Source organism: Oryctolagus cuniculus, chromosome 14, assembly GCF_964237555.1.
Source record: "Oryctolagus cuniculus chromosome 14, mOryCun1.1, whole genome shotgun sequence".
Taxonomy (NCBI): Eukaryota; Metazoa; Chordata; class Mammalia; order Lagomorpha; family Leporidae; genus Oryctolagus; species Oryctolagus cuniculus.
Window position 1 is genome coordinate 11,083,116 of NC_091445.1, and position 20,158 is coordinate 11,103,273.

The 20,158-nt window shown below is 39.9% G+C and overlaps 1 protein-coding gene across 4 annotated transcripts in view; it reads right to left on the minus strand.

The window, feature by feature from the left end:
* TMEM161B (transmembrane protein 161B) overlaps positions 1-20,158 on the minus strand; it is a 79,052-nt gene that overhangs the window by 53,019 nt on the left and 5,875 nt on the right. The gene's annotated exons all lie outside the window — the stretch shown is intronic.

Genomic DNA, 20,158 nt, shown 5'->3' on the forward strand with positions numbered 1-20,158 from the left:
AAGGGTACCAAAATGAAGCAAAAAATAGTGATTTGTTTATTCTTCTATGTACTCAACACACGTAAAATACTAGTTTAGCAAGCTTTTAAGGTAGTAGGCCTTTTTTTTAAAATTCTGGGACAGAAGTGAATGATTAAAGATATGAAGTGTGATAGCAGAATGGGTCTGAAAGTCACTAGGAAAGAAAGCTGAACTTGTCACTACCAACTCCCAGTGGGTGGGTCTTCAACAATATCCAATGATACTCTTAGTTTTCTCTCATTAATCTCTCCCTTACTCTTCAGAATGACTAGTTCAAACACCTTCCTTGTCTTCATACCTCCAAACTTCAGACTCTGCACTTGGTAGATCTTCTGGTCACAGCGAAAACAGACACTATCAAATGGAACTCTCACTTGCCACCAAGAAACTCATAAAGTCACTAGTATATGTCTTGCCACACCCACTAGAAGTAATAATGCTTATTCTATGGAAAGCAAATTCCTGTATTTGTGCTTCAGACCAGTGCTCTTTGGCTTTCAGGGAGACAAGACAGCAGGTGACTAAAACGGTTGGGCACAGCCACCCACATGACAGACTGAAATGAGTTCCCAGTTCCCAGGGATGCTCGTTCTCTCTACCAACCTACCTACCTACCCACCTTTCTATATACCTCAACAAAATAAATAAGCAAACATTTTTAAAGGGTGAGCAAGCATCTGACATATAGTAGTTAGGACATAATTTAGGACATCCACATTCCAAACTGAAATGCTTCAATTTGAGTCCCGGCTCTGCCTCCAGTGTTAGCTTTCTGCTAATATGAACCCCAGGGGAGCAGCAGGTAACTTGCTTAAGTACTTGCATCCAGGCCACCCACCTAGGAGACATGGACTGAGTTCTGGGTTACTGGTCTCAGCCTGGGTGGGGCCCCAGTTGTTAAAGGCATTTGGTGAGTGAATCAGTGATTAAGATCAATTTCCCTGCCTTTCAAATTAATTTTTGGAAAAAAAAATTTTTTTTAAGTTTCTGGAAAATCAAGTCAAAATCTTATTTTGGTGCCCAAAGTAAAATTTGTTTTTTTTTCCATAATATACATTTTTATATGAGCTTTCTGAAGACTGTGTGTTAGTACCATTTCTCATTATGATCACAATTAAAAGGCAGAATTTTTCTTATAATGTCAAGATTACAGAAAGTCTTTTAAAAAGTAAAACCAGTTTCACAGTGACAGAAGATTTAAAAAAAGTTGAAAACAATCAAATTTCTGCATGAAAAAACAATACAAATAGTATCAGAAGACTAACTGGGGAAAGTATTTGAAACACTTCACACAAGTACTCTACTTATTCGATATTATCTAGAGTTCCTACAAGTCAATTACTAAGAGATCAATTGCCTAATACAAAAAGAGTAAGTATATATAGGTCTCTAAAAAAGAAAATAGTTTTAAATAAGTTTTTAAAAAACAATTACCAAGGCCGGCACCGCGGCTCAATAGGCTAATCCTCTGCCTTGTGGCACCGGCACACCGGGTTCTACTCCCGATTGGGGCGCCGGATTCTGTCCCAGTTGCCCCTCTTCCAGGCAAGCTCTCTGCTGTGGCCAGGGAGTACAGTGGAGGATGGCCCAAGTGCTTGGGCCCTGCACCCCATGGGAGACCAGGAGAAGCACCTGGCTCCTGCCTTCGGATCAGCGCTGTGCGCCAGCCGCGGCGGCCATTGGAGGGTGAACCAACGGCAAAGGAAGACCTTTCTCTCTGTCTCTCTCTCACTGTCCACTCTGCCTGTAAAAAAATAAATAAATAAAAATAAAACAAACAATTACCAAGTCTGTCTCAACTGTTTTTATTTGTGAATATTTTAATGCCTTAAACTCTACTGGATTAAGGTTCAGATTATTTTCATATTTACCTAACATCAAATGATGCATTTTTACCTTTTTCTCTCCTATTTCCTATCCCTTGAATTTACTATCCTCTTTTCTGTGTAGTCTGAGATAGAGGTTCTGTAATCTCCATACAATGAATGCCTTTACAAAGAACTCTTAGAGGCTGAACAATAAGGCCAAGAAAGTTATTAGCAACTTTGTCAAAGGTTGGTCTATTTAAAAGCAAAAGATCATTTTTTTTAAAGATTTTTATTTATTTATTTGAAAGAGTTACACAGAGAGAGGAGAGGCAGAGAGAGAGAGAGAGAGAGAGAGAGAGAGAGAGAGGTCTTCTATCCGCTGGTTCACTCCCTAACTGGCCACAACAGCCAGAGCTATGCAGATCTGAGGCCAGGAGCTTCTTCTGGGTCTCCCACGTGGGTGCAGGAGCCCAAGGACTTGGGCCATTTGCTACTGCTTTCCCAGGCCACAGCAGACAGCAGGATTGGAAGTGGAGCAGCTGGGTTTCGAACTGACACCCGAGGGGATTCTGGTGCTTCAGGCCAGGGTGTTAACCTGCTGCACCACAGCAAAGGCCCCCAAAGAAAACTTTTTTGTCAGGGAAAGTTTTATGGACAGTGAACCTCAACCTAGCCTAGTGATAGCATCCCAGAATCTTCAAGGCAATTTAGTATAATCTCTCACAAATATGTATTATTTAAACATGTATCACAATGTAGACACTATTTCTGCCCCCTAATAGCAGAAATTGTATCTTAGTGCAGTGGAGGAATAGTCACAGCTATTAAGTGGTATTTTAGAAAGATTGATCTGGAAGAAACACATGATGGAATGTGATAAACTAAGACAGGAGACATCTTGCCCAATTCCCTTCCTTCCTTAAAATCACTTACATGATGACATAACTGCTGATAGACTCATTATTAAAGATGTAAACCACATCAAGGCAAAAACAAACAAAAATCAGTGAGTTATCAGTCCGAATTTGGAAAATCACTAGGATTCTAAATAATCCAGACCACAACAATGAAACTTTAAAGTACAGTGGTATCTTTGGTACCCAGAAGAAAAATGTGTTCTAGAAATATTGTTGAACTTAAAACAAAGAAGGAATTAAAGAGACTAATCCTGAGAAAAGCAAATATCACAGTATCAGCTGACACTCATTCTTTGTGTTGTAGTTAATATATGAATAAAAAATGTTCAACTCAGAGGCTGGCATTTTGGTGCATGAAGTGAAGTGCCACTTGCAATACTGACATTCCATATCAGCACTGGTTCAAGTCCTGGATGCTTCATTTCCAATCCAGATCCCTGCTAAGATACCTGGGTAAGTGGCAGAAGATGACCCAAGTGCTTGGGCCCCTGCCACCCTACTGGGTGAACCCAGATGAAGCTCCTCGGCTCTTGGCTTTGGCTTGCCCCAGTTCCAGCCATCTAGGAAATGAACCAACATATGGGAGATCTTGACCTCTTTCTCCTTCTCCACCTCCATCTCTCTCTCTCTCCCTCTCACCTCCTTCACTTTGTATAACTCTGCCTTTCAAATAAATAAATCTTTATAAAAAAAGTTCAGTGTAAAACTGTAATCCCACTCTGTTCCTTTATTTATGCCATTTTCCTCTTTTTAAACAAAGCTGAAAATATTTTCCCAAATTTTACCTTCATATTGTGCTAAATCTACTAGTATGTAACAGAAATTTTCCAACTTTCTAACAGAAGTTAACAAATACCAGAATGCATCTGATTAGATGACGTAATATGTACTACTCAAAGAAAACATCACCTTTATACCAAGAAAAGAATCTACAAATTCTTTCAGAGATTATAATTGTAAAATGAGGAAAGTAGTTCACCACGGTTATCCCTTTTGACATATATTTAGAAAAGAGTCCTAGTAATATACATTGAAAATGGCAATTATTTTAGAGAATTATATATTATCAATTTAATACATTAATACAACTCTGATCAACTTTTAAGCCATTAATATGGAATTGACAATTACAGTTTACATACAGGGATTTACATATGAAAATATAAAATATTTATTTACTAAAAGACAATTTAAAATTCAAAAACAAATTGTCTTTACTCACCAACTTAGCATCCCTGAATGTCTATTTTTATACAAAAGCAGAATTTTTGAAACATTTAAGACATTTAAATTCCCTGAATATTTTTCATTATTTTTAATCAAACAAGAATACTTAGGTAAATTTGGCCATAAACTTAAGTGCAAATTTCACAACAGAAATCTGTTAAAACTGGGCAGAGATGCAGTGAAGCTAAAAGTCCATCATGGTTGAAGTCTCAAAACACACAACCATATGGGTCATTGACTCAAGTAGCCTTAATGGTTTTATTAACGCTTCAAAACAATAACTTGACCAAAGAGATGGTTTCTGTCTGGATTCACTGCCCCTAGGCTTTGATTCTCTTGATAACTGGAACTGGGGAAAAGTCATTTATGAAATAGCTCATAAGCACCCAAGAAGGGTGAAATACTGGGTTAACTTAGGTTTCAACCTTTCCACATCTATTAACCTGAGGCCATGAAGAGCAAGAAGTTATTTGCCTTTAGTCTCTAGAAGAATGATCATTTCAATTTTTGTCAGTAACAGTTTCCGAGTAGCCTTTAAAAAATCCTTACTAAGGAAACCTAAACAATTCTCTAAGAAACAAAATATACCAAATAGCGAGATTTTATCTTGCTTGTCAATACTGAAAACTTCAAAAACATAAATACAAAGATGCTACAGCTCTAAAATTTGAATTCTGAATATATGTCAGTGGAGTTAACATTTTCTTATATTCCATTAAATTAGCTCTCCTGCTGATAAGCAGATTGATACAAAGCATAGATTGTTTACCATTAAAAGGCATATTTGCATATAAACTTAGACCACAATAATGGGTTTCAATTATCATCTTCCTGAGTAAGGTAGAAGGGAAAAAAAGAAAAGATTTTTATCCAATGACCTTCCTATTTTTTGTCTGTGTCTACAAGGTTTAGTGTTAGACAGCTAGACATGTTGAAACAGACTTCTTACACTTGCTCAAATAATTTCGACTTCAAAAAGTATAAGTTTTGTTGTTTCAACGCAGGTCCACATAAAACTTATAAATCACACTTTAGGCATTTAAATAAGGCATCTTGACTAATCACAAATGAGGAAAACAAGGTTAAAAAACCAAGATCATAGAATTATCCAAATACTTATCCAAAATCCAACTCAGAGCATTTAATGAACATCTATTAAGCAACAAACTGTATGTGCAGGATATGTGACCCGTAGCAGCATGGAAAGGATAGGAAGACAAGTTTATGACAACACAGAACAGGGGGAAAAAAAAAGAGGGTGAGAGGAATTACTGAGGGTAAAACGTTATGACTGGGAATTCTGCCAAGTAAAATGTGAGTGAGGACTTAGAGGACATTAGAGTTATCTGGATTCTAAAAAATAAAAATTAAAAAAAAAAAACTCTGCTTTTTTGCTCTATCAAAAAAAAAAAAAAAAAAAGAGTTAATCTGGAAAGACGACAGGCTAAAACCAGATACTGAATGGCAAAACCTTTGGGTTTGGAATTCAACATAAAGGCAACAGAAAATTCTTTATAAAAATATATGATCTGATCAGTACTTAATAAAAATTTCCCCGGATACCACATGAAGAATGGATGACAGATAGCTTCAAGATACCAAGAGAATTGTGCAAGTGTGACAGGGATCACCTGCCTGAAGGCAAGAAGTAGGGCAGCTGCCTTGCTGGAAAAAACTAGTGTTATGGTACAGAAGGTTGAACAGCTGCCTGTGAATCCACCTGTTCCACTTGTGATACAGCTCCTGCTAATGTGCCTGGGAAGGCAGGGGAAGATGGCCCAAGTACTTGGGCCCTGCGACCCACATGGGAGTTCCAAGCTCCTGGCTTAGCTACAGCAGTTGTGGCCATTTAGGAAGTGAACCAGTGGATGCTAGATCTCTTCTTCCTGGCTCTCTGTAACTCTACCTTTCAAATAGATAAATAGATACGAAAAGAAAAAAGAAAAAAAGAACTAGTTATGTATATACATTATGTGACAAATGACTTAGGGTCTCAGTCAAGCAATGTTAAAAAATCGTGTAAATCTAAATTATGTCAACAGAGAAACTTTTCCAATGAAAAGGAAAAGTAAATGAAAATTCAAATGAGAATATGTTGTCTACCTAATATTTATCCAGTATCTTGCTGGCTATCATCAGGGACTTGGCACAAAGATTTTTGTGTTTCACTAACTATTCTATCCTAAACACTTAAAACAATGTCATTTAGAATAATTTAGGGCACGCTGCCCCAGTGAAGGCCGCCCACGAGCTGCTCTCCAACACTACGGACCCCAGGGGGGAGCCCCGCCGGTGCTGCCCCCCCCCCCCCCCCCCCGCAGGCTCCCAGACGCCGCCCCCGCCCCGCTGAGCACCTACTCAGCTTTTAATCCCCCCTACCCGGCCTGGCACTCCGGGGTCCGCCTCCGGCCCAGCTGCCCCCCCCACCACCACCACGAGCGACTCCCCGACCAAGGCAGGCGGCTCCCCCGAGCCGGCCCGGACCAGCAGGGCCCAGCCCCGCACCCCCGCCCCTCGCCCAGGACCCGGGACCCCTGCCGCGCCCAGGGCAGCCGGCTGTCGCGCGGGTGTACTCCTGGTTCTCTTTAAAAAGTATTAAATGTCTCTTTCTACAAAAAAAAAAAAAAAAAAAAAAAAGAATAATTTAGGAATTTAGGGCACAATGTAAGGCACCTGATACAATGGTACTTCTTTTTTTTAAAAAAGATTTATTTTTATTTATTTGAAAGACAGAGTTACAGAGAGAGGTAAAGAGAGAGAGAGAGAGAGAGAGAGAGAGAGAGAGAGAGGTCTTTCATCCGCTGGGTCACTCCCCAGATGGCTGCAACAGCCGGAGGGAGCTGTGCTAATCCGAAGCCAGGAGCCAGGAGCTTCTTCCAGGTCTCCCACACGGGTGCAGGGCCCAAGGACTTGGGCCATCTTCTACTACTTTCTCAGGCCACAGCAGAAAGCTGGATTGGAGGAGGAGCAGCCGGGACTAGAACCAGTGTCCATGTGGGATGCTGGCACTTCAGGCCAGGGTGTTAACGCACTACGTCATAGCGCCGGCCCCACAACGGTACTTCAAATAGTTTAAAAAGTACGTCGATTTTGGTACAAAAAATTTTTGAAATCCGTGCCTCTCCAAAATGGAAATTAGACCAATATAATAATTAAAGAGAAACTTAAGACTAAGAGGTTGGAACTAGAAGGAAAGAACAAAGATAAAGGCTTCCTGAGAAGAAAACCAATCAAGCTTTGAGTATACCTGAACATGAAAACTAACAACTGTAGAATAAAACTGAGGGATGTCTCAAAAGTTATTCGGTTTGTGTGACTGGTAGATTATTAGAGCATGTGAGGGTAAAGTAGTTGTAAACTGAAAGGAATTCAAATAAGAGAGCTGATGAGCCTCAAACAGGCGTCCAGAGGATGGAAACTTGGCTGCCTCCCTAACTTTTAGAACACACAAAAAAATATGCTTTGTTGATACTAGAAGGAGAGTCAATTCACATGAGACAGACTAGCAATAATCAGGTTTATAAGAGTTTTAACAATTAATTTACAGTGAAATGTAAGCTATCAAGTGGATCATACAGTCAAGTTCACTAACTGTTTCACTGAAAACTATCTTAATACATCAGAAATCAAATCAAAATCAAGCTGCTTGGTGCATTGTTTTACAGCAGAAAGCAGCAAATATTACTGAAGAGTATTTCATACAAGCAGTACTGAAGTCTTATGAAATGCTATATACAGAATACCTCTCTAGAGAGAGTATAAAATACTCTCTACCCCAATGAGTTCTGGCAAACATATGCTCCATTTTGGCTTCTTGCACTAGTTTTCTAGATTTTCAACTGATAAGACTTTTCCAATTGATACATTCTCTGTTTAGATAAAACCTAACCACAAATTATTCTTTCTTTTGATATGTAAATACCATTGAATTGGCTACAAGCTAGCCTACCTTAGGTCCAACAATGAATTCATATAAAGTTCAAGGTGAGAAAATCATGTGATGATTTTATCAAACTCTTAAAAGTGTTAATCACCCTCACCACCACCTACAAACAAAATGTGAGAAGTGGCATGGTAAAGGTCAGTGCTCAGTTAACAGGAACAATTTAAGCAAAGTCTGGGAAATACTGGATCACAGAGGTTATATCTGCCAAAGTTAAAAATACAGCCACCATCAGAATAGGAAAGAAAGAGAAATCCAGGTAGACGGACTTACACATACAAAGAGAACAAATGGGATGACTTAGAAACAAGGGGAAGTTCCATAGTGCTAGATTTTGGTATGAGATGTACACCATGGATTTTTCTGAAGATACCCTGAAATAATTCCAGGATCTTAAGCCTGGGAAGTAATCAAATCAACTATATTTTGGAGGTCTAATTCCACCACTTAGTGGGGATAAAAATTGGAGGGATAAGAGTGAAGTAAGGAGCAAAATTAGAAACTCACTAAAATAGCAAAATGTAATCTATTGGAGTGAAAGGGACATTTTGAGATTTGATGACTGTTTACAACCCTTGTCTCTACTGTTGAGGAACAGTGTTTCTTTTTCCTCATACTATTTGCTGAACTCTTTACTTAGTGTAGGGTTAATTTTATGAGTATAAAGTATAGTGAAAACAGAACTACGTAAAAATTAAGAGCGGGACTAGGAGAGGGAGGAGGAAGAAGTTTTGGAGCATGGGAGGGTAAGGTGGGAAGTATCACTATGTTCCTAAATCTGTATATATGAAATACATGAAACTTTTATATCTTAAATAAAATTAATTTTAAAAACTGAGTGAAAATTATTTAAAAATCATAAAAAAATCCACTGAAATAGTCCAAGCAGCACCATAAAAACCTTACCTAAAGCAGCTGCAAAAACGAGAGCAAACTAAAAAAGAATTAAGATTTTAAAGGGGAAAAAAAGAATCAGACATGAGATTAGTAATTATCTCTGCAAGGCAAATTTCAGCAGAGAAGGATAAACCTCAGATGATTACCTAAAGATAAAATGGACATAATGGGCATAATTATTCCTTGAAGAAATTAAGCAGTGAGAGGAAAATCTGATGGTTGCTAACTTATATGTATTTATAGATATACATATGTACGTATGAATTTATATTCCTTACATAAAGAAAAAGGGAAAGAACCAAAGTTATTGCTTAAAGGATCAGAAACATAGGAGACCAAAGGTGTAGAAAGGCCTGAGGAAAGAACAGACATGCAGAGTGGGTGTTTAGCCTAGCAGTTAGCCTATTCCACATTGCATACCGGGTGTAATAAACTAAATAAACCCAGATAAAAGCTATCTCATAAATTAACCCCTGGACATTGGAGATGTCTCTGGGAAGGAATTGTCTTTGTTCATGAATGTTTTATGCTGTTTTTACCAGCTTTGGCACTATATGGAAAAATCCTTCTTTTAGATTAAATCTAAGCAGTCCTCAATGCTATTACAGAACCTACTAGAAGCAGACACCTTTAAAAACCTAACCTGGGTCTGTCAATCAGCCACAGTTATAATTTCATTTTCAAAAATTTATTTATTTGGGAAACAGATACATAGAGGGAGAGAGAGAAAAAACACGTGTGCACTTCCATCCATGGGTTCACTTTCTAACTACTGGCAATAACTGGCTGTGCCAAGCTGAAGTTGCACAGGAATGAAATGCAAGTCTCTCATATTGGTGGCAGGAATCCAACTACTTGGACATCTCTGCTGCCTGCAAAACTCTACATTGGCAGGAAGCTGGAGTCAGGAACCAGAACTGGGGATCAAAACCCTGTATTCTGTTAAGCAATGTGGGCATCTCTATTGCTAGACCAAACACCTGCTCCTTTATTTGTATTTTTTAACATACCTCTAACTGTTAAACACACAATAAACTGGATTGAAAGCTACAAAAAAGAGGATTTACTAAACGGGAAAATACAATAACAGCATTTAGAAGGAAAGCAAAAATAATGGCAGCTATTGATATTTTATATTTAATGACTGGATCATATAAAATTGCTGATTTTTAGCTGTCTTGACCAACAAAATTGCAATTTCATATAATTCGACTTAATACTACAAATAGAATTATACATAAAACGTAACTAACAACCAAATATGAACTCAAACAGATGGGTTTTCAAGCTTAATTGTTTACAGAACTAGTTTTGTTCACCAGCACCAAAGTTTCATAGCATGAAATATATTTTTAATTTCTTTCAAGTAAAAAGTACAAGGGGGGCCTGGTGTTGTGGTACAGTAGGTTAAGCCATCTGGAACGCTGGCATACTATACAGGCACAGTTTTGAGTCCCAGCTGCTCCTTTTACAACTCACTGCTACTGTGCCTGGGAAAGCAGCAGAGGATGGCCCAAGTGCTTCAGCCCCTGCACTCAAGTGGGAGACCTGGAATAAGATCTTGGCTCCTGATTTGGGCTTCATCCAGCCATGGCTATTGTGCATTTGGGAAGTGAATCACCAGATGGAAGATCTCTGTCTTTCCTTTTCTCTGTAACTCCACCTTTCAAATAAATAGAATCAATCTCTCTCTCTCTCTCTCTCTCTATATATATATATATATATATATAAGATTTTTGTGATTTTCTAAGCAAATAAATAAAAAAATTAATGCATTTTAAAATTAAGGTCAAAAAGCATACATTTTCAATAAAGTACCTAAATACCTTCTAAATGTCCCATGGATTATACAATAATAGTACAATGCATGAGTTTGACATAACTATATTAAAAAACAATAACTGCATGCTTTCTAGTAGTCATTTATCATTATTTGATTAAGTTTAATAATCAGAGAAAACACTTTCCTCAATATAAATGGATAAAGTAGGAGCTGGTGTTGTGGCACAGCAGCTGAAGCCCACATCTGCAGAAGTGGCATCCCTATGGGCACCAATTCAAGTCCCAGCTGCTTCACTTCCAATCCAGCTCACTGCTAAGGTGCCTGAGAGAGCAGACGAGGATGGCCCAAGTACTTGGGCCCCTGCACCCATGTGGGAGACCTAGAGGGGGCTCCTGGCTCCTGGCTTTGGATCGGCCCAGCTTTGGCTGTTTGTGGCCATTTAGGGAGTGAATCTGCAGATGAAATCTCTCTCTTTGTCCCTCCCCTCCCCCTGTACCTCTGCCTTTTAAATAAAATTAATCTTTAAAAAAAAACCAGATAAGATAAATGGAAGACCAAGAACAAAGAGTACAAGCATAAAGATACTTTTTCACAAGAATATGGGGCATCCTTTAATTCATTTTAACATATTGATGTTGAAAATAACAGTTGTTTATTTTAAAAGATAATTTTCAAGTTACAGTAACTTGCACAAATTACACAGTATCTCATATAAAGCAATACTATAGTCATTAAAATGTTGAGAAAGAATGAAATATTTTGAAGATGTCAACAAACCACTCATCTCTAGCCAAAGCAAACATAAATGTTTCATTATAGTACAAAAGATTCAGTGGAAGTCATCCTAAATTCTGCCAGTCTTCCTTAACTGTAACAGTATATTCTGACGTTATAAAAAACATGACTACAGGTCTATACTCTAGGAAACTATTACCCAAAACCAACCAATTAAAAGACACAATCAACTCTTACAAATAATCTTGTTCAGGTCAATTCCTACCCAGTCATCAACATCCTCTTTCCTCTATAAAACCTTCTTGGCTTTTCAGCTTCTGCTAAAAAACATACGCATACTCCAAACTAACGCTTCTCATGCTCAACTGTGACCACTCATTTACCTGTCTCTCTCCCACTGTATTCATCTCTTAGCCCCACCTGCACTCCCAGGAAAGTATCTAGGATGGCAGGTTTTCAATATAAATTAAACAAATATTTACCTTTTGACTAAACAAAAAGATAAAGCAAAATTTTGCCTGCTGTTCTTCACTACACTCAGGTGATTACTATGTGTCAAGTACTGAATTTTAGCATAAAGAAAAGTGTTCACTTTCAGAGCAAATGACAATGTATTTTTGCTTTCTACCTATCTCAGAGGAAAAGGTACAACTGTTTTAACAAGATAATCCTCTGAATCTAAAGTAGTAGCTATCTGTGTTACAAATACTTTCTTTAGAGGCCAGCACTGTGGCACAGCACAGAGGTGTAAGCCACTGCCTATGATACCAGCATCCCACTTGAGTGCTGGTTCAAGTCCTACTTGCTCTATTTCCAGTCCAGTTTCCTGCTAAAAAAGCAGATGATGGCCCAAGTACCTGGGGCCCTCCACCGAGACCCAGTTGGGTCTGAAGCCCCTGGCTTCAGTCCATCCATGTTATAGCAATTGGGGAATGACCAGCCACTGGAAGATCTCCCTCTCTCTCTTTTTCCTGTCTTTCCCTCTCTTTGGTAACTCTGTGTTTCAAATGAATAAATATTTTTTTAAAAACAAATTGATAAGTACACTAATAAAGCTTCATCAACCAAATCTTAAAGAGAAATTTCAGCTTAACTTCAAATTTTAACCTATGCACAAAAGCCAAGAAAATGTAATGTGTACCTCTAATGTTAACTGTTAGCAAATGCATTCACTGTGAATATTTTAATGTGTTAAATAATTGAACACACTAAGATCAAAGTAGTTCTGTCACTAACTAGCTACATAGCAATTAGAAAAGCTCTCTCTGGGACTCATTCCCTACCTACAAAATGACAAGAGTTGGCAAATGATCTCCAAAATCCCAAGCAGATCTTATTGTTCATGACTACAATACTTTAACTAAATACACAATAAATCATTGGTATACACAGATTTAACATAGCCACCATCAAAGCCTGTGATATGTAGTTATTGCTAATGGCAACAAACATTAATCCCTTCCTTACAAGGGCTATAAATGAGCAAATATTGAGAAGAATCAGAGTTCCAAACAATGCAAAGGAGTAGAGATACCCCACTACCTAGCACTCTCACTTCAATTGAAGAACTAAATATGTTTGGGGCTGGCAGTGTGGCATGGGGGGTTAAGCTGCCACCTGCAATGCCTGTATCCCATATGGGAGCTGGTTCTAGTCCCAGCTGAGGCACTTCCAACCCAGCTCCCTGCTTATGCACCCGGGAAAGCAGCAGAGGATGGCCCAAGTGTTTGGGCTCCTGCCACCCCATTGGGAAGCCCAGAAGAAGTTCACAGTTCCTAGCCCACCCTGGCCATGGTAGCCATTTGGAGAGTTAATCAGCAAATGAAAGACGCCCCTCTCTCTCTCCTCTTCTTCTCTGTAACTCTGACTTTCAACTAAAATAATCTTTTTTTTTTTAAAAAAAGAACTAAATGTGTCAAATAAAGTTATGACCTACATCACAATGAGCATTTCCAAAGCTTTATCTGACCTACTGACAGAAATACTTTGTTGGCAATTACTTCCCAGACTCTTCCCTACTTCCTTTGTCTTAAAGACTGTCCTAAGGCTTATATTTAGTATGAAATATCTGAACTACTCAAACAACTAAGCTATTCAGTAATAAATGATACAGTGGTGCTTCATTTCTGTTGGTTAACCTAATAGAAGGAAAAAGGGTGTCAGTAAGCATCAATTTAAACAGAATTTTTAGTAATCAATCTACTACTAAAAGCAAAACTTTTGAGATAAAAAAAAAATCATTGCTTCTAGAAGCAGAAATAGAGTGAGAGCACCCATCCACCACTTCACCCTCCATATGTCCACAATGGCTGAGGGGCTGAATACAGGATCCAGAAACTCAATCCAAGTATCCCACATGGATGACAAAAAAAAAAAAAAAAAAAAAAAACACATTATTTGAGCCATCACCTGCTCCCTCCTAATGTCCACACCAGCATGAAGCTGTAACCAGGAATCAAACCCAGGCACTTTGATGAGGAACACGGGTAGGCATCAACTGTTAAGGCAAACATCAACCCAGAGGTTTCTCTTTAAGGTTGAAATAAAAAACAAGTGGTTTTAGTCATGGAACACTTACATTAAAATATACAACTTCACAGCCATAAGAATTTGAACAATTTTGTAATCATTTACGGCCATCAAAAAATGGCCAAAATCTTCTAAGATGATAAAAATACTTTTGGCTTCGATGTAATTGAATCTTCCAATATGACTTTCTGTTTTAGGGAAAGAAAATAAACTATGACATTGCTTTTTCTAAGCAGATCATGGCACTAGGGCAAACCATGGCATTCACCAGGTGAAAGATAACAAAAATCAGCAAACACTATGTAAAGGGCATAACTACATAGAGTACTAAGCAATCAAGACAAATATTTAAAAAGCCTTCTAGTAGCTTATCATAAAGATAAAAGTGCTAAGTTTATTAAAAAAAAAAACTGCCTTGACTTATAGTGTCAGGTATTATGGTGTTACAGCTGGCAGCCTAAAACCACATATTTGTTCAATGGAGAACAACTTGGTGAAATTCCTTCTTCATACATCATTTCTCATAGGGGAAAAAAGTCTCCCTTTCTCTATTCAGTGTCCCTTAATATTTACCTCTTCATAAGCCAAACCTCTCTACTTCTAAAGACTTATTGCAACAACTCTATCATCATTTATTGATTCTGTTTTTGCCCTAAAGGATCTCACAATAAATAAATAAGTAAATAAAAAAATAGCTGGTGGTTGTGAAGAAGTAACAAGGGAAGATGACCTTTAAAAATTCTCCTAGTAGTGAACACCATTAAAGGGACCATGTGTGCTAAACATACGGGAGGGAAGGCAAAGTACTCTGAACCACTAAGCTCCCTCTGCAACTCAGGAGGAAACAAAGTTCCAGATTCAAGTAACAGGTAATCAAAGCAGAAGGAAAGGACACCTGACAATCCTCACAGCCTTCAGCAAAAGAAAGAGTAATGGTGAGCCAGGCTTTGAACAAGTATAATACAGTAAATGCTTGCACTGAAAAAACAATTCTAGTTCACCAAGCTCATCATCACTACTTCCTCTAATTGCGCTCACCTCTTCAGTGTTTCTAGAACTCCATTCCCCAAGCGTAAGGGAAGCTAATGCTCTGATGTGAAGGAGTGCCTGACCTGAATGCGGTTATGGCAGAAGGGATATGAAGATCTTTGTTCTAATTTACTATGGCAGAGGCAGATGTGTTCGGCAACCTGTCATTACTGCTATGACTGACAGTAATGATTAATTTCTCTAATACACAATGAGATGTTATATTAGTTATTACCAATGTTTGGGGGCAAGTTCTCTAGAAATATCAACATGAATTATTTCTATAGCCAGCACTGTGGTGTAGTGGTAAAGCCACTGCCTGCGATACCGGCATCCCATATGGGCTCTGGTTCGAGTCCCGGCTGCTCCACTTGAGATCTAGCTCTCTGCTATGGCCTGGGAAAGCAGTGGAAGATGGCCCAGGTCCTTGGGCCCCTGCACGCACGTGGGAGAGCCAGAAGAAGCTCCTGGCTTCAGATTGGCGCAGCTCTGGCCATTGCAGCCATCTGGGGAGTGAGCCAGCGGATGGAAGACACCTCTCTCTCGCTCTCGCTCTCGCTCTCTCTGCCTCTCCTCCTCTCTCTGTGTAGCTCTGACTTTCAAATACATACATACATTTTGGGGACTGCGCCATGGCTCACTTGGTTAATCCTCCGCCTGCAGTGCCGGCATCCCACATGGGCGCCGGTTCTAGTCCCAGTTGCTCCTCTTCCAGTCCAGCTCTCTGCTGTGGCCTGGGAAGGCAGTGGAGGATGGCCCAAGTGGTTGGGCCCTGCACCCGCATGGGAGACCAGGAGGAAGCACCTGGCTCCTAGCTTTGGATCAGTGCAGCGCCAGCTGTGGCGGCCATTTGGGGGGTGAACAAACGGAAGGAAGACCTTTCTGTCTCTCTCTCTCTCACTGTCTGTAACTCTACCTGTCAAATAAACAAACAAAATCTAAAAAAAAAAAAAAAGATTTAAAAAAAGTACATCTCAAAAAAAAGTTTCTTAACTTCAATGAATTGGATTTTTGAAACTCAATCTTTTCATAAGTTTTTACTTATCAAAGATAAAAAATAATCAGGTTGGTTCTTGGTCACAGCACAGCACAGTGCTGGGTTGACACAGGACTGGGTTAAAGTGCAATTCTATCACCATTAACTCTGTAATTATGGATGAGGATTTAATCTTGCTGTGCTTCCATTTCTGTATCTATAAAATAGAGGTAAAAAAAAATACAGGATTGGGCCAGCCCTGTGGCATAGCAGGCTAAACCTCTACCTGCAGCACTGGCAATCCATATGGATGTTGGTTCTAGTCCCGGTTGCTCCTCTTCTGATCCAGCTCTCTGCTTTGGCCTGGGAAAGAAGTAGAAGATGGCTCAAATGCTTGGGTCCCTGCACCAGCATGGGAGACCTAGAAGAAGCTCCTGGGTACTGGCTTCAACCCAGCTCCAGCCCCATTTGGGGAGTGAACCAGCGGATGGAAGACTTCTGTCTCTCCCTCTGTCTATAACTCTACCTCTCAAATAAATAAATAAATCTTAAAAAATACAGATTTACCTGTATTTTAATATTATTTTAATATTTTAAGAATTATTTTATTTATTTTAAAGACAGAGTAGTTACAGAGAGAAGCAGAGCCAGAGAGAGAGAGGTCTTCCATTCTGCTGGTTCACTCCTCAGATGACCGCAAGAGCCAGAGCTGAACTGATCTGCCAGGAGCCAGAAGCATCTTCCAGGTCTCCCATGAGGGTGCAGGGGCCCAAGGTTTTAGACCATCTTCTACTGCTTTCCGAGGCCACAGCAGAGAGCTGGATCGGAAGAGGAGCAGCCGGGACTCGAACTCTCACCCATATGGGATGCCAGCACTGCCGGCCGGGGCTTTAACCTGCTGCATCACAGTGCCAGCCCCTACTTCTTAAGGATTTAAATGAGTTAAAACAGAGTTTGGAATAATATCTGATAAGTATTAATTGCTAAATAAATGTACTTATTACATTATTGAGGAAACATAAAATTCAGTTTCTTATTCTATTTACTTTTTTTTTTTTTTTTTTGACAGGCATAGTGGACAGTGAGAGAGAGAGACAGAGAGAAAGGTCTTCCTTAGCCATTGGTTCACCCTCCAATGGCCACCATGGCCGGCGCTGATCCGATGGCAGGAGCCAGGTACTTATCCTGGTCTCCCATGGGGTGCAGGGCCCAAGCACTTGGGCCATCCTCCACTGCCTTCCCTGGCCACAGCAGAGAGCTGGCCTGGAAGAGGGGCAGCTGGGACAGAATCCGGTGCCCCAACCGGGACTAGAACCCGGTGTGCCGGTGCCACAAGGTGGAGGATTAGCCTAGTGAGCCGCGGCCCTGGCCTCTATTTACTCTTAAATAATCTAGTCCAAACCTTCTTTGTGAAACATTTAAGTTCTACACAAATTTAATATTCCTTCTTTTATTCTTACAATTTACATTCTTCTAAATGTATATGGTAATGTTTACAAATTCACATATTCAGAATCACTGAGTCTGAAGTCAAACTATAAAGGTCATCTAGTTCTTGTTCAAGGAAACTTTCAAAGTCATGTGTTAATTTTAATTTTCAAAGTCATATCCTGATTGAAGGTTTTTTTTTTTTTTTTTTTTAAACAAAGGCACCATAATCAGATAGCAAGATTCTGAGTCTCAATATCAAAGTAGCAAATGCTATAACTACTTCAGGTTTTTCTAAATTTTATGGTTTATGGCCAAAATATGAAACATACTGAATCTACCAATACAATTACTGTCTATTTTATTTAAGTAAAAGATAATGATGTAAAATTGGGATATTTGGGGTAAATGAACTGTATTCTCTGAGAACAGTCTGGAACTAATAAGTGATTATAGCAAGGTTACAAGATATATGATAAATATACAAAAGTCAATAATTTTCCACATGCAGTAATGAATAAGTGGAACAAAATACCATTTATACCTGCATCCAAAAAATTGAATACTGAAGTATAAATCTAACAAAATACAGGTACGTAGAAGATCTATTTGAGGAAAGCTACCAAAGTCTGATGAACAAAACAAATGGATCAAAGAACAAAGGATAAGACAGTCTTAAGAAACAACACTGAGGGTGGGAGGGACGTTATGGGGGGGAAGCCATTGTAATCCACAAGCCGTACTTTGGAAATTTATATTCATTAAATAAAAGTTAAAAAAAAAATAAAATAAAAAGAAACAACACTGAAATCAACCCAGTACTATGCAAGGGAACAGTCACATTCTAACACTATTTCAAGTAAGCGTCTTTAGGAAAGAAGTAGTAAAGTCAGAGGAAAAAAGAGCTGAGAAGAAAACCAGATTTCCACCACTATGTGGTGAAGTGCTAAAACCTGACCAGAATACATCCTCCAAATGACTCATGTTTGATTTTCACTAAGGTAGCAAAGAACCTCCAATGTTTCCATCGGTCTTTTGTGACTGTATTTTCCAACAAGTGGTTTAAGGACCATCAGCTTCATACTTAACTGCACAATTTACAAAAAAATAAGATTTGAAACTTCACTTCCCTCTCCCCCAGCAATCGGGTCCAGATAAGATTTTTTTTATCAAGTATCAGTTAGTTAATTTCTAGGCAAATCTAACTTTGAGAACCAGTGTCCCAACCCACTTTTCAAAACCCAGTTGAAATCACCCACTATACTACATTACCACCACTGGCGCCTGCAGTTGGAGTATCATTCCTCTGTATTCTCTGAGCATATCACATGCAATTCTCGTATAACATTTACCACATTATCTCTTCCTAACATTCCTACCAACCTTCCCCACAAAACAAAAGACAAACAAAAAACCCTTTCTTTCTTTACACTAACTATGGCAGAGGTTTACAAAATTTCCCCCACCAACTTAATCCCAGCAGTAAATTATTACAGGATGCCTATATCCATAAAACAAGCTCTGAAATATTTGTAATTTCAGGAACTAGCTCTACTCTTTATCCCACAAACCAGCTTGAATGGTAGAAAGGTTTGTTTGTTTAAATTTTATAATTTTTAAAAAGAAAAGTACAATGGTTGTCGCTCCCCCTCTTCGTGGAGGAGCAACACAGGACCCTGCGCTGTTCTTTCGTCTGCTCGGCCCTCCCCGGGTTTGCTGCTGGTTCTTCCCGGGTTGGCTACTATCCCTTCCACCTCCGTGGAAGGGCAGTTCCCCCTGGCCGCATTCCCCACTTCCGCAGGGGAGCGGCACACCGCCGGCCGGCTCTCTCGGGGGCTGCACGGGTGTTCCTTCAGCTAGATGTTCCCCATAGATGTTCCCGGTGCATGCCGTCTCTCTCCTCCTTTATAGTCCTCCTCCGCCAATCCCAACTCGGCTGCCCACACGCCGAGTACGCTGCTCTCCTCCAATCAGGAGCAAGTCCTACAGTTTATTAGTTGAACTGGAGGCAGCTGTGCGGAAGCTGTTTACTTCTCTCCCAGCGCCATATTGTGGGAGAGCAGATGCATAGAATAAGTCCTAATTCGAGTAACTTAGTCTAGTCCGGATTGCTCCCCACAGATCCCCCTTTCTTTTTATTTTTTAGCGTTGATACGCGCCTGTCTTCGGTGTCCCACGGCACACACTCTGCTCTACTTGCTAGAGTTGCCACAGGCTCTTACAAGTCCTATCAGGCAAACCGAATCCGGGTCCTCTCTTCGCCATGTTGTGAGGAGGTTTTTAGGCGCTGATGCGTGCCTGTGTTCGGTGCCCTGCAGCGCATGCTCTGCTCTGCCTGCAGGGGACTTACAAGACCTATCAGGCAAACCGAATCCAAGCCTTCTCATTGCCTTATTGTGGGGGAGACTTATTAGTGTTGGTTCGTGCCTATCTTCGGTGACCTGCAGCTCATACTCTGGTCGAGCTGCTTGCTGGCGCTTACCGCCTTAAATCAGGCAGACCGAATCCAAGCTTAATATTGTTGTATTGTGGGGAAGCCTTACTGATGTTAATTCGTGCCTGTCTTCGGTGACCTGCGGCGCATAAGCTGCTAGCTGCCCGCAGGTGCTCATCGCCTCACTTGATTAGGCAGACCGAATCCAAGCTCTCACATTGCAGTGTTGTAGGGAGGCCTTTTTATTTCTCTATTTCTCTATCTCCGGGCATTCCTATTTCTCCCATTTTACTTCTATCTTCCAGCATTCCTATTTCTCTCACTTTGCTTCTAAAACTTCTGTTTCTCTTATCCCCGCAGCTTCCCGGCGCCTCGCCCTGCCGGCAGGCTCCCGGCTCTGCGCCGCTTCAGCCCGCGCGCCTCTCTCATCT